This window comes from Dasypus novemcinctus, chromosome 5 (assembly GCF_030445035.2).
Source record: "Dasypus novemcinctus isolate mDasNov1 chromosome 5, mDasNov1.1.hap2, whole genome shotgun sequence".
NCBI classification, from domain to species: Eukaryota; Metazoa; Chordata; class Mammalia; order Cingulata; family Dasypodidae; genus Dasypus; species Dasypus novemcinctus.
The window spans coordinates 55,249,666-55,264,879 of NC_080677.1; the positions used below are offsets into that span (position 1 = coordinate 55,249,666).

The 15,214-nt window shown below is 35.6% G+C and overlaps 1 long non-coding RNA gene across 2 annotated transcripts in view; it reads left to right on the top strand.

Annotated features, from left to right (window-relative positions):
* Positions 1–14,780, top strand: part of LOC101414464 (uncharacterized) — a 28,288-nt gene extending 13,508 nt beyond the window's left edge. For both annotated transcript variants that reach the window (XR_011648815.1, XR_009185815.2), the window contains exons 3-4: positions 7,967–8,060; positions 14,663–14,780. This is a non-coding gene — a long non-coding RNA (uncharacterized lncRNA). The remainder of the gene's footprint in view (positions 1–7,966; positions 8,061–14,662) is intronic.
* The last annotated feature ends 434 nt before the right edge of the window (positions 14,781–15,214 follow it).

Here is a 15,214-nt window from a genome sequence, read left to right on the forward strand (position 1 = left end):
CATCTTTGTATTCTGATGATTTCATGGAACATTAAATTCCATTTTATTTATTAATTATTTATAGGTGGTACTGGGGATTGAACCTGGGACCTTGTACGTGGGAAGCAAGTGCTCAGCCACTAAGCTGCACCCACTCCTCATAGATACCTTTATATAAATTACTTAAAATATCAGTAAAAGAAATATTTAATTTGACAATTCCCATTGTCAAATATCATATTTAACAATGACTGAACCCAAATATCATATTGAAAATCTGGGATTGGAAGACAAGAAATAATGATAGAAAAAAGTTAATAAAATATTTTCTTGTGAGAACATTATCACTTTATCTCTTTTTTGGTGGTGGTAAATGGTGGTAGTTTTCAAACAATGTTTTATCTACAGTGATCTCTAAGACCTTCTCTATCTCTAAAATGGTGTCATTTTTTGCAGTCCTCCATTTTACTCATTTTACAAAAACATGAAGTATGAAGCCAAACCCTATTCCAGTGCAGTTTAACAGTGTCATTAGTTTTATGTGAATTTTTATAGTGAAAGGCCTTAGTGAAATTAAAAAACCAATACAGAACTCCTGAGCTGTCCATTAATACTGTTAGATAGCTTCAGAGCTGTAGGTTATAGTAAGATTTGGAGGGAATATGGAGGAACAGTATTATAGATAGTGCTCACTTGCTATAAAACAGATAATGGCACATGGACAGTCCACAGATTCAAGTCTCCTGAGCATACACCAACTCCAGCACCAACCACAGGTTCAGTAAAAGTGACAGAAGAGGCATGTGTAGAAAGGTCACATCTGAATCCAACTCCATCGCACGCAGGGCACAAATTCCAGGTAGGGCCTACTGGCAAGGCACTGAACTCCAGAGCCATCTGTCATGACTGTAGGACTTGGATGTCTCTGTAGCCCTCAGGAACACCACTGCCTGGGTTTGGATCTACTTTGGCTATCTCTGAGATCCTGCTGAGATGTGCGTAAGCGCAACACCTTTGATGGCCTCCCAACTAATTTTGAAGTCTCTTTGCCATATAAACTTATTTGTACTTACCATGTCCCCCTTTTTAAAATTTTTAATTTATTTTTCCATAGATCACAAAAAATGTTACATTAAAAAATGTAAGAGGTTCCCATATACCTCACCCACCCTCCACATTTCCCCCGTTTGTTCAAGGTCTTTTTTAGTTGCAGAACCAGCTGGTGCTTGGTAGTAATCCCTAGGCATCAGGAAGGCTCATCCCTGGGAGTCATGTCCCATGCTGTGGGGGAAGGTAATGCATTTACACACTGAATTTGGCTTAGAGAATGGCCACATTTGAACAATATGGAGGCTCTCAGGAGGTAACCTTTTTTTTTTAAGATTTATTTTATTTATCTCTCCCTGCACCCCCCATTGTCTGCTGTCTGTGTCCATTTGCTGTGTGTTCTTCTTTGTCCGCTTGCATTCTTGTCATGCGGCACCAGGAACCTGTCCTTTTTTGTTGTGTCATCTTGCTGCGTCAGCTCTCCGTGTGTTCGGCGCCACTCCTGGGTAGGCTGTGCATTATTTGCGCCAGGCAGCTCTTCTTATGGGGCGCACTCCTTGTGCATGGGGCACCCCCATGCCGGGGACACCCCGCATGGCACGGCATTCCTTGCACACATCAGCATTGCGCGTGGGCCAGCCCACCAGCGCGTGGGCCAGCTCCAGGGTCAGGAGGCCCTGGGCACCAAACCTGGACTCTCTGTATGGTAGGCAGACGCTCTTATCAGTTGACCCACCACTGCTTCCTAGGAGGTAGCTCTTAGGTACCCTGCAGCTCTAGGCCTAGTTGAAATTTCAAGCACACAGGCTCATAAGTATAGTCATCAGTATCAAGGCCCCATCATTGGACCATCCTTCTTCACTGGTCTTTGCCCTTGCACTTGGGAGAGAGTTGTAAAACCTACTCCTTGGTTCATTGGACTTACCCAGGTCAGCTAACAGAGAGATCAGAATGGTCAACTACCACACCAGGGAACTAAGAGAGTCTACAACTGCAAGCAGGAGAATCCCATCCATCAGCCATGTGGGATCTAAGTCCCCTCTTGATTTAGAGGTGGAGTGGACATCATCATACCAGGGTCCTCAGGATAGAGGAATAAAATATGGATTAGAGTGGATTTACTGGTATTCTAGTAAAGAATTATTATGACTCTAGCAATGGAAGAAACTATCATTGATGTGGAGTTGCTGAGGGCAGAGAGAGAGGGAGGAAGAAGTGTGATATGGGGACATTTTTGGGACTTGGAGCTGTCCTGAATGGTATTGCAGGGACAGATGCAGGACATTTTATATTCTGCCATAACCCACTGAATGAACTGGGCAAGAGTGTAAACTACAATATAAACTATAATCCATGCTGTGTAGTGGTGTATTCATCAAATGCAAGGAATATGCCACTCTGATGAAAGAAGTTGTTGTGGGAAGAGTGGGGGTATATGGGAACCGCTTATATTTTTTAATGTAACATTTTGTAAAAGATAATTTAAAAAAAGAGATAATGGATTTAGTTCCGCTACAAGTACAACATACACAAGTGTCTGGATTTCTGCAAAAGATAAATTTGAGATTATATCATTTAAAGTGCCTTACTCATTTACAATTTCAAAAATTAAAGTCATTTAGTTGATTTTAGAGTTACAGAGGAACATAACTACTGTTTGAAATGAGCCTTCTTTGTCGTTTAAAATTTGATCTTAGGCTGCACTCCATACCACCTTTATTTAATGTTCCTCTAGTATATACTAATACTGCAATTTCTGGTGCTCCTTTCTTTGCCTGAAAATACCTGCCATTTTTCTGACAGAGATTTCTCTGTCCTTAGACATAAGGTATAATATATATATTTAGTAAATGCTTTTTTCAATTGCAGTGGCAATATGAGTAACAATATGGTTTTATCCCTATACTTATTGATTAATTCTTGACTTAACTAAGTCACTCTTCTAGTCTGCAAAGATGCAGAAATGTTTTTCTTTCAATGCGTCTTCGGCTTTCAGTTGTTTATATCTATAGCAAAATTGGGTGGCAGTTGTTGTCTGATCATTATTCCCTAGACTAAGGGAAATCCTGAATGTGATTTCCTTTTCTTATACTCTTTAATCTACTCTTATTAAATATGGACAGTTTTACTAATAGTGAGAGAATTAAAAATGTGCAGTGTGTTTCTACAAGAAGGGCGAAAATGTTAGGATAGCCCTAGACCAGTCAGCTTTGATGCTTAAATTTGATATTCTGGATTACTTACTACTGTTAAGAACTTCAAGAAAAATAGTATTGGATTTGAATTTAGATAATGATAACATTCCCTCTTTGAGAATAATAATATTACTGGGTTAAATAAGGGAATTTATCCTTGTAAAAATCAATATTTTTGACTATTGGGAATTATTAATATAGATTCACTATCCTATACAGTGATTAAAATTAGTTGTGCATTAGACTGACCTTCCTAGCAACCTGAAGTGAATTGTCTAAGAGAAATTCATCTTTTCTTTTACTGAGGTCTTTAAGAAATTTCACATATGATCTCTTTGTTAGGGAACACTGAATGAAGTGATCACTGTCCTCAAAAACATTTTTATAATAAAGCAATTGAAAATTTTAAATGCCTCAATCATAATACTTGATACTTTTACTCTTTTCTTTCTTGAAATATATTCTCTTGCCTTCCTTGCAACCAAACACTGTCCTCAGTTTTCTTGGGGTTATCTTCTCAGAGGGAAGAGAACTTGAGAAATATAGTTCCGTTTCCCTTTATTGAGTATCTACAGTGTTCCAGGTATGATGCTATAGATATTAGGGTTACGAATTTAGTAAGACATTCCTACCTGAAAGTTTTCAATAGTCACTGACAGGAATGGCATTGATCAATTTAGCCATCAGTGGAGAATGGGTATAAACAGTGTAAGAGTAGAGGGGAGGTGGGAACAGAAAGAAGACCACACAGTAATAGATCACAAAGGAGAGAGATAATTGCTCCTATATTAACATAGTGGCAGTAAGAATGGGGAGAGGACAACTAACTCTGGAAATACTTGGGAGTTGAAATGGGAAAAAAACATGATTGAATATGATAGTTGAAGGAGGAAAAGTATTCAGCATGCCTGCCAAGTTTCTGGTTTGGGAGACCACCTAAATGGAGATACTTTTCTTCAGAAGGGAAAAATGACATATCTCACACATTGAAAAAATTCTTTTAGGTACATAATGTAATTGGAATAAAATACCCATATTGTGATCCATTGTCAAATAGCTTTAAGTCTATATATGCATAATAAGAAAAGCCTAAATCATAACTTCATTTTTCTTTTGGGGTTGAAATGTTCTTAGCCATATTTCTAATAAGTAACTGCTAAGAGATGTACAGAGTATGTAACTAATAATTACTGCTTTTAATGTGTGTTGGAGGGGGGTGGCATTAAAGAAATTACCAAGTCTGACCTCATTGTTAAATATGATGCAGAATTCTGTTGCTTTCACGACTATTTGTATCCTTGTGCACAGCTATTAGTTGTACATATGGTAGGTACTATTTGTAACTGAGGAATATAAAGATAAATAACATGTTTTTACTCTTAGGGAGGTTAGACACTAATAGTGGACATATACCATGTAAACTGACGGTTCTGATTGTACATTATGTAAGTGCTGTGATAGAGACATGTTTAAAAAGGGGCTTACTCTGAAGATGAGGAGGAAAAAGTATTAGGGAAGGCTTCTAGAGGAGGTGAGTTCAAAGTTGGTTTTTAAAAACTATTTTTGCCATGTTTTAATTCTGAAACTTAACCCTATACAAAAGTTTAAAAAATAGTACTGTAAACACACAGATCCATCACATGTTAATTTTACCATATTTGCTTTATTTTTAACATACATATACATATGTCAATAAATGTGTGTATATAGATGGATATATATTTGAGAACCATATGCAAGTAAGCTCCCAACAAAATGATACGTCATCCTTAAGTATTTTACCTTGCATATCTTAAGAATAAGGACATTTTCCTATAAAAACAATTTCACAATTACTTAAGAAAATTAACATTTAATTTAAGAAGACCCCAAAACACAGTCTATATTCAGATTTCACCAGTTGTTCCCAAAATGTCTTTATACTTTCTTCCCTCAATCCAGTATTAGTTTACTCTCATACCTTGTGTTTGGTTGTTTAATCCAGTATAGTTCCCCTCTCTTCTTTGTGTTTCATGACGTTGACAGATTTGAAGGGGCCAGTTGTACAAAGTCCCACCTTCTGGAATTGCCTGATAGTTTCCTCTTGACTAAATTCAGGATCAGTGTTTTTAGCAAGAATGCTTCATAGGTGATCTGCATTTCTTACTGCATCACACCAGGAGACACATGTTAGGTTGTCCCATTTAATGTTGATGCTGAGTTTTGATTACTTCGTTAAGATGATCACTACCAGGTCTCTCCATTTTCCCCTTCTTAATGAGTAAGCATTTTTCACTCAATAGTTTTAGAATCCATTGTTCATCCTTGCCTAAATTGCCTCGAGGGGTGCAAAACTGTGTTTCCTAATTCTGCCATTCTTTCTAAGTTTGTACCGCTAGTCATTGTGAAGAAGAACATTACCCTTAACAACTACTACCCCCTCCTCTTTCTCTTTTTTTTAAATATTGCTCCGATGTCATGGATTTTTAAAAAAAAATTCACTGTGTTATAATCCATTATTGTCATTCTTTTTGATCCTCAAGTTGTCCCAGATTTGGCCAGTGGGAACACTGTAAAGCCAATTTCTAGGTCATTTTGACATGCTTTCTAGCATAAAAGGTTATCCCATACTCACCTAGTAAATTCTGTGTCCCAGCTCTAAAATTAGCCATTTCTCCAGGGAGCCATGGTTCCATATATTTATTTATGTATTTATTTTTGAGGTACTGGGGGCTGAGGATTGAACTGGAACCTTGTATGTGGTAAGCTGGCTCTCAACCACTGAGCCACATGGGGCTTCTCTGAGTTGGTTCTTTTGTTTGTTTTGCTCATTGTTTGTTTTGTTTTTTCAGGAGGCACCAGGAACCCAACTTAGAACCTACCATGTGGGGGCAGGTGCCCAATCACTTGAGAAACATCCTTTCCCCATGGTTTTTTTTTAAAGGGGATTGGTATTTGAGCTAATTCATGATAAGCAGAAGTCAGGCCAAGTAGTAGGTTCAAGAGATGGCACAAGCAAAGATAGATGAGCAGCATGAAATACTTGTTAAATAGAAAATTTTAAATCATGAATTATAAGGTCAGGGTTGAAGAAAAATGAAGATCTTGTGACTGGTGCTTCATTGTTATGGTTTTCACAATGGAAAAATGTATACTAACGTACCTCAAGTCACAGAGCTTATGTGGGCAGTCTTCCCAGTGGATTTGGATGTTAAGTATTTAAAACATTTTTTATTTTAAAACAAGTCCATTATGCAGTCTAATACAATTTTTGTGTGTGTTTGATAAAACAAAACTGGCAGGTAGGTCAGTCTGAATAGGAGATCTGCATATGCATAGACTTTTCTTGCCTCTGAGAGGGTTTGATATAGTTAAGAAAGAGTACATAGTGATGTTATCACCCTGGAAGATAGATTTTGATCAGGAGCAAGAGATTAGAAGCAGTAAGAACCTGGGAAGTTAAAATACTGCCATTGCTTAGCTACTAAGAGGTGTGAATGTCTGATCTAGAGCAGAAGCAATAGGGATGGAGAGACAAGGATAGATCTGAGGATGACCTAGGGGATAAAATGGGCAGGGCTTGGTAATGGAAAAAGAGGAAATTATATAATGACTTCCCCAGCACCTGGTTTGGATGCATTTGTGTTTTTCCATAGTTAGACCAGAACACCGCAATGTTGGGGATATGATGCTGAGGTGGGGTGGGGTAGAACCAGAGATAGAGTGACATTTTGGCCATGTTGCGTTTGTGTCCAATAGGCAGTTGAGTGTAGAATTCTGTAGCTCAAGGGTGAGTTCACCAGTAGAGACAAAACATATTGTTAAAATATAAGTCAGGAAGATAATAAAGGAGAAAGTATGGACCAGAGACAGATTCTAATTCAAGCATTCTGCTATAAAGAACACTTACCATGCAAGAACTTAAGACATGGGAAGTAGAGGGAAACAACCTAACTTTATCTTTGGCTTCTGAAATAGAAACTATGACTGGATATTTGAGTGTAGGAAAGCTGCCTTATTGATAGATCCTTTCTACTTGTGTACCTAATGGTCTGTAACTTGTATTCTTTTTATAACTCTCTCAACAAAAATTCCCTATTCTGGTACAAGCCTGTTTGAAAATGTTGGTTTACATTTGTGTTTTCTGACCATTCTAAACAAAAACTGAAATCTCAATTTAAACCCCCACAACCACCACCAAAAGGAAAGGGAGAAAAAGAGTATTAAGAAACTAAAAACTACAACATTGTTCTTTACATTTTTATATTTATTATTTTTAAAACATGAATTTTCTATTTATAGTAGCCAAATGTTAATGATGGCTTATAATTTAGTCTCCTTTTTAATATTTGTGTGTGTTATCCTTCTTTATGTTTAGCAGATTTAAATTCTGAGCTGATGTCTTTGTGCTACTCATCTTGCTTTAAAGGGTACTGGTGCTTTGGTTTGAAAGATTATGAAATAAGTCTTATAAAAATTAGTATGAAGAAAAATCAGGAAAGTAAATATCTTCTCCAAAATTGTAATAAATTTTCATGGCAAACAGAATTTTTTTTGGTATTGGCTTCTTTGTAGATTATCTACAAATTCAAGAATCAAGTGAATAAAAACAGCATAAATTTAAAGAGGAAGGTTGTCATTTCTCATAGATACAGTATTCCATGTTTTTGAATTGAGAATGATTCAGTGGCAGACTTCCTGAAGTTTTTTTGTTTTTGGAAATAATATATGAGAAATATTTATTCTGCATCTGTTTCTGTTTTTAGACTGGGCTGGTTTAGATGAAGATGAAGATGCCCATGTCTGGGAGGATAATTGGGATGATGACAACGTAGAGGATGATTTCTCCAATCAGTTACGGTAAGTTTGAAGCCAGATCTCTATAGCTCATTATTAATTGTAAGCATGTAATATACAACTTACATACTATAAATGACCTTTTAAAAGAGGTTTAATCTTTGAAGTATGTTTTTGAATTAGAAAAAGAAAAACAATGCCTTCATCTCCTGTTTCTAAACATGACTACTTTGTAATTGCATACATTGTTGAAGCTTTTTAAGTTTAACAAAGGTTAATAGAAGCACATTTGCTGTTTTTTTTATCCTTGTGTGTTTAATTCTGTCAACATTACTGCCCTACCAATATTGAATAACTCAGCTAAAATTAGAATCATAAGAGTTCTGGGAACCAGTAAATTGGTGATTCTCAAACTGGAGTGGAGATTGGAGAGATGGAAGTGTACTTTTCCATGTTCGTGTTAAAATTTACTTTTATTTACTGTATTTGAGGTAAAATCACAATCTAAAATTAACCATTTTAAATGATAATTCAGTGGCATTTTGTATACTGACAATGTATGATAAAGGTAATGCATTCATTACCTTTAGTTTCAAAATATTTTTGACAGGAGTAGGGTATGTGGGAACCTCTTATATTTTTTATTGTAACATTTTGTGTGATTTATGTACCTTTAAAAAGATAAGAAAAAAAAAGGATATTTACTTGTAAACTTCAAAACAAAACAGAAAACATTTTTGATACCCCAAAAAGAAATGCCATACCCTGTCATTCCCCACTGCCTTCCCTCTGGCCCCTTCTTTCTGCCTCTGTGGATTAACTAATTCTGAATATTTAATATAAATGGAATCGTACAATATATAGCCTTCTTTCACTGTATGACTGGCTTCTTTCACTTAGCATAATATTTCAAGATTCATCTATATCATAGCATGTATAAATTCTACATTCTTTTTTATTGCCAAATATTCCATTATATGTGTATGTCACATTTTGTGTACCTGTTCGACAATTGATGGACTTTTGGGTTCTCGCATTTGGCTATTATGAATAGTGCTGCTGTGAATGTTCCTGTACAAATTTTTATTTGAATACCTGTTTACAATTTTGGGGGTATAAACCTAGGAGAAAAAATTGCTGGATTATGTGGTAATTCTGTGTTCTTTTTGGGGAACCACCAAACTTTTCCACAGAGCTGCACAATTTTACATCACCAGCTGCAATGTATGAATGTTCTATTTTCTCTACATCCTCATCAACACGTTATTTTATATTATTTTTTTGTTTTTGTTTTTATTTTTATTTTTAATTTTTTTCCTATTTTTTATTTGGGTTGTCTTTTTGTTGTTGAATTTAGAAGCTCTTTATATATTCTGGACATTAGACCCTTACCAGATATATGATTTGCAGATATTTTCTCCCATTCTATGGGTATTGGATTGTCTTTTCACTCTCTTGAGACTCTTTTGATACACAGGTGTTTTTAATTTTGATGAAGTCTAGTTTACCTGTTTTTTTTTTCTTTTGTTTGTGCTTTTAGTGTCCTCTAAAAATCCAAGCTCATCAAGATTTTTCCCTATGCTCTAAGAAATTTTCACTCTTTCACTTGTTTTTTTAATCTATCTTGAATTAATATTTGTATGCGGTGTGAGGTAGAGATCCAGCTTCATTCTTTTGCATGTGGATATGTAGTTGTTTGATACCATTTGATGAAGAGACAATCGTTTCACCCTAATTTTATTTTGATTCAACCTGCTTTTATCTATCTTGACCATGAGAACATCTAAATAGACCATCAAATACTTTGACTATTGCAGTCTTCTAATTTGTCTCATCCTCTTGTTAAAAAATGAAGTGAAATAATCTATAATAATTTTTAAAATTTATTTTTAATAAAGACACAGTAGATCCTGGTCAACACTGCTTTCTCACAGACCCTACATTTTAAAGACATTTTGGGATTTTGCCAGAGACTGGTACAATTTTACCAATCTCCTTTCTTTTTTGGAAGTAGTATAGTTTACTTTTCACTGTTCTTCTGGTCCTTTTACAATTCTCCATGATTTCTCAAAGATTGCTGAGTCTTATTTTTTACTTTATCTATTGGTTCTTTCAGTGCCCTGAGATGTAATTATTCAGAGCCTTGAGACTTTAAACTACTTTAATGCATTTTTGAGTTATCTCCTCTGTCTTGGTTTTCAGTTTCATCTTGAGGTTGTTTTTCCTTGTACAGTTTTATGGACAAGATAAGAACAATAACTGATGAGCAATAATCCTACATTTTCTCCAACATATATTAATATTACGTCTATCCCAAACGTTGGACCTATCTTTCTCAGTTTTCTTGATCCATAATTAATCCATGTATTACTTTCAAAGAATAAGCCCCTTTTGTTCTTTATACAGATTTTAGTCTGTTCTGGGATTTAACAATTCTGTGTTTACAAGTTACCAAAAAAAAATGTCTTCCTGCATTTATCTTTGGTTTTATATCCTTTAAAAACTAAAGCACATCAGAAAACACTCTGCTACCTTTTTTTTTTTTAAGATTTTTTTTTTTTATTTCTCCCCCCACCCCCCCAACTTGTCTGCTCTTTGTGTCCATTCGCTGTGTGTTCTGTGATCGCTTCTATCCTTATCGGCAGCACAGGGAATCTGTGTTTCTTTTTGTTGTGTCAACTCCCCCGTGTGTGTGGCACCATTCTTGGGCAGGCTGCACTTTCATTCGCACTGGGCACCTCTCCTTGCAGGGCGCACTCCTTGTGCGTGGGGCTCCCCTACGCGGGGGACACCCCTGCGTTTCACAGCACTTCTCTCTTAAAAGTTAAACCAAGACTGTTTTTTAATACTATGATTTTCTCATGGGACTTTTAGTAAAAAAAATGTATTGATAATTAGTTTTTTCATCATTACTACTTCTTTCCTTTTTACTTATTTGGAAATAGAGCATATCCACATATCCAAATATTCTTTGTGGCTTGTTTCTATAATATACACCTCTGCAGTGCTCTTATGTTCTTTATTTTGTTTTGCCTTTAGGCTTGTGGATTTCCGTAAATGTATAAATCTTGAGACTTCTTTTAGTGCATAACACCTTTCTTTATATATCCTTATTTGAGTCATGAGTTCTTTCCCACCAAGGTTGTTGCGATTTCACCAGTTCTGTCAAATAAAACTTCCTGTGGTGATAGAAATGTTCTGTAACCTGCACTGCCCATTAGGGTAGCCATTAGCCACATGTGGCTATTGAGAAGTTGCATTCTAGCTAGTACACAACTGAGGAACTGCATTTAAAAATTTAATTTAAATATAAATTAATATAAACAAATCTGTTTATTCACTAGCCTCAAAATATTGAACTGTGTAGCCTCACACACATATCCTTACAAGGATATTTATATCCTTGCTTTTTAAAAACTGTCTTGATTAACAAGTCTCCTGCAACAATGTTCTTCCTAATGTATGTAAAATGCATCAAGGCTCTTGATCTGGTATCATAAGCCATGGTAAAGAAAAGTCTTATGGCTTTCTGGCACTGTTGGATCCTGAACCCATCTAAATCTAGAGCCAGACTGCCTTTGTTCCAACCCAGAATCTGCCCAGGAACCTTGGGCAAGTCTTTTAGCCTCCCCATGACTCACTTTTCTTATTGATAAAATGTAGGCGATGATTTGTACTTTACTCATAGATTTGTTATGGGGATTAAATGTATTAGTATGTGTAAAGTGCTTAGAACATGGTAAGTGCTGTATGAATGTATGTTAGATTAATTAAAACACTATATAGCAAGCTGCTCACCTTCCATGTTCCTCTTTTTCTTTTAGGCTAATTAGCTTTAATAAGAATAAGTGAAAGGAAAAAGTCATCAGTGACTCCAAGTAACTAATTCATTTTGTTCTGTTTTGCTGCTTCTGACATCATTTGTTTTTCTACATATCAGTAGAAATAGGTAGCATTATTAAACTTTTAGCATGAGATAAGATTTAAAAACAATTGCCATGTTCCCTAAAGATTGGTAATAAGAGTCCTTGCAGGATGACCAGTGACCATTGATGGACCTTGACACTGAAAACTATGCTTATGAGCTTTTGCTCTTGAAAGTTCAACTTAGCCTAGTGTTGCAGGGTGCCTAAGAATTACCTCCTGAGAGCCTTCATGTTGCTTAAATGTGGCCACTCTATAAGCACATCTCAGCAGGATCCCAGAGATAGCCAAAGTAGATACAACCCCAGGTGGAGATGCTCCTGAGGGCTATGGAGACACCCAGGTCCTATGGTTATGGCAGATAGTTCCAGAGTTTGGTGCCTTGCCAGCGGGCCCTCCTTTGGAGTTTGTGCTCCTGAGTGTGACAGAGTTGGGCTCAGATGTGACTTCTTTACACATGTGTCTTCTTTCCCTTTTATTGAACCTGTAGTTGGCGCTGGAGTTGGTAGGTAGATGTCCAAGAAAGTTGAATCTCTGGACTGTCCGTGTGCCAACTGGGCCCTGAGCTTCAGTGGAGTTGCAATACCTACCCTCCAGTTCATTGGATTCACCCAGGGCAGCTAACAAGGAGGTGAGGATGTACAACCATCACACCAAGGAACCGAGATAGTCTACAACTGCAAGCAGGAGAGTCCCAAACATCAGCCATATGGGATCGAAGCCCCTCTCAATTAGAGGTGGAGTGGGCATCACCATCCCAGAATCCTCAGGATTGGGGAGTAAAATATGGACTAGAGTGGACTTAATGATATTCTACTATAGACTTAATGTGATTGTAGCAATGGAAGGAATTATATCATGGATGTAGAGACAGTAGCCACTGGAGTTGCTAAAGGCAGGGAGAGGGAAAAAGAGGTATAATATGGGGACATTTTCAGGACTTGGAATTGTCCTGAATGACATTGCGAAGATAGATACAGGACATTATATATCCTGCCATAACCTACAGAAATTGTGTGGGAGAGAGTGTCAACTACAATGTAAACTATAATCCATGCTGTGTGGCAATGCTCCAGAAGATGTTCATCAATTGCAATACATGTACCACACTAATAAAAGAAGTTGTTAATATGGGAAGAGTGGGAGGTGTGGGGAGTGGGGCATATGGGAATCCCCTATATTTTTTTAATGTAACATTTTATGTAATCTCTGTAGCTTTTAAAAATAATTTTTTTTTTTTTCAATTTTTAAAAAGTGCTTGCAGGAAACATTTGAGGTGCTTTCCCTGGTAAATGAGAATAGAAGCCTTTAGCCTCTTCAGCCTTCAGTTTTTATATTATTAGCATATTACATTTGTATAGCTTTATCTCATCTAGGCCTTATAATAAAGGAGATATGTTGGTATATGTGAAGGACAGACATGATAATCTTCATTTTTTGAGGTGGGGAGGAATGCAAAGGAAGCAATTTATTTAAATTTAGCAAAGAAAGAGGCAGAGCCATAGATTTGCACTGGTCTCTTGGTTCCTAATCCAGTGTTTATATCACCAGCCCATGCTGCCTTCTACACTGAAGTGGAAGGCAAGGATGATTCATTTGAATAGTCCCTGACCTTAATATTATTCATGGAAATTAAGTCAGTATTTGTATTGTAAATAATTGTGATGGCTTTAGAGAAACAGAGGCATGTGCGGAAATAAAAATATTATACGTCAGTCCTTTCGTGTGTTTTTTGCATTGTGTTTTTATTAGATAATGGGATGTTATCTAAGCCAGATTATGCTTGAAAACAAATGTCTTTTTGTCTTATTGGATATAATGATGTAGTATACATTAATCATTCTTTACATCTATACAATGCTTTGTAGATTGGCCCTCCAATAATTTTGTCATGAACTGTTAATAAAATTTGAATTGTGGCAGATACTTGGAGTACTAATTTAAATACCTGAATTTGATTACAAGGCTAAACTTTTTTGTGCAAATGTTTATATAAAGGCAGAGCAACAATTACAGTTGACATTTTCAAAGTGTGACTGAAGCTTCAGGTTGAATAAATTACTTAAAATCATGAAAAGTGTCTATTTTTTATATGTATATATCTGTGCCATTTTAAGTTTCTGAGATTTTCATCCACATTTAAAGTTAGGAAAGTGAAGTTTACATTTTTATTTTAGATTTCTTTTTTCCCCCTATATACAGTTAATGCAGAATAATTCTCACACACCTTCAAATTTGATTAATAGGTTTTTTTCTTGGTTAAAGCAATAGATATATGTCAATATAGAAAATATCTGTTTATTCCTTCTGTATAAATAAAAGTAATATCTATTATGATAAATAAATCCATTAAGGTATGAAACTGGTATCTTGTGTTCTTAGCCATGAGGTTAATGATTCTCAATACTTATGTTTATTTACTAGAACAGAACATTTGTGGGAAGATAGCACTAAATCACTCGTATTTCTTCCATTAATAGATTTATAAGAAATTAAGATAAATGATAAGCTTAATAATGGAAAAAGCAAAATTTTATTAGCATTATACTGACTGACAGCCAATGTCCTTTTTAGGGGTTTCTTTTTAGAGACCAAAATAAAACTATTTGGTAGTATTTTAAACATGGTACCCAGGTTTCATTCATTGATTTGATTTATTAATTATATCATGTCTTTAAAAAATCTGTTTAGTTTATCATGAAGAATGCTTAATGATGTTGTTCTTTTGTGTTTTCTTACAGTGCTGAACTAGAGAAACATGGTTATAAAATGGAGACCTCATAGCAACCAGAAGTGTTGAGACAACCTAAACCTGAACTGTTGACTAAAATCTGGAAAAGATAACCCAGGATGGGACAATTAGAAAAAAAAAATGTTTATTTCATTTTCATCTTGGGTTTGTTTTTGTTTTTGTAACAAAAAATAAATGTTATGACCTAGTCTCGGTTTGGTTAAAAAATCTTGATCTTTTGCCTCTAATCATTAATTTTCTCATACTATTATGATTTTCCAGAATTTTATTATAAAGACAGTAAAATTTCATACTATGAAACTTTTATTTTTAATGTGAACTGAGGCTTAGAGAGATTAAATGATGTGAGGCTAGAATTCATCTGATTCCCAGTTCAGTACTTTTCTTAAACTACAAACTATATCTTTTACACCACATTAAATCTTAACTTCATTTATATTTTGATAGCTTAAGCAATATTTACTGACATTTTGAAGGTGACCCTTCAAAACCTGTGTTTTTTAAGTATTAATCATTTTAAATTGCTGTAATTTACTTAGTT